This window comes from Haliaeetus leucocephalus, unplaced genomic scaffold (assembly GCF_000737465.1).
Source record: "Haliaeetus leucocephalus isolate CR32 unplaced genomic scaffold, Haliaeetus_leucocephalus-4.0 Scaffold320, whole genome shotgun sequence".
NCBI lineage: Eukaryota > Metazoa > Chordata > Aves > Accipitriformes > Accipitridae > Haliaeetus > Haliaeetus leucocephalus.
Genome location: NW_010972756.1, coordinates 53,488 through 53,965, shown reverse-complemented (window position 1 = coordinate 53,965; position 478 = coordinate 53,488).

Below are 478 nucleotides of genomic sequence, written 5' to 3'. Positions count from 1 at the left end.
AGGGGGACGGGCGCCGCTTCCCTCCAACATCGTGCCCAAGCTCGACCGCGAACATCTGGATCTGGGGGGGGGGGAACCAGATGTGTCCTGTTTACCGAAGCCACCTTTCTCCATCTGAGTCATCACCGGGAGAGGAAAAAACATGGGCAGGGTAAAAATAGAACTATGAGCCAACCTCGAAATAGTTGTTTTCCATCCCAAAATGCCCCGCTCCTTTCCCGTGAGAAAAAAAATGAGGTGGAAATGAGGAAAAATAGTGTTTTGTTGGAGATTTGCCCCCCCAGCACGTGGAGATGAGGAATTTGTTAATAAAGTTGGGTGTTGAGCTCTTTTTTGGTGTTTTTCTCACCGTTTTGTTGTTCTCCAGCGCTTCTTGCGCCGTCTCCGTTGCCGTGGGTGAAGGCGACAGTGGTGGGTGGAGGGAGAAGGGGTTTGGGGGTCGTTATTTCAACCTGGGGGGGGAAAAAGGAGGTCATGA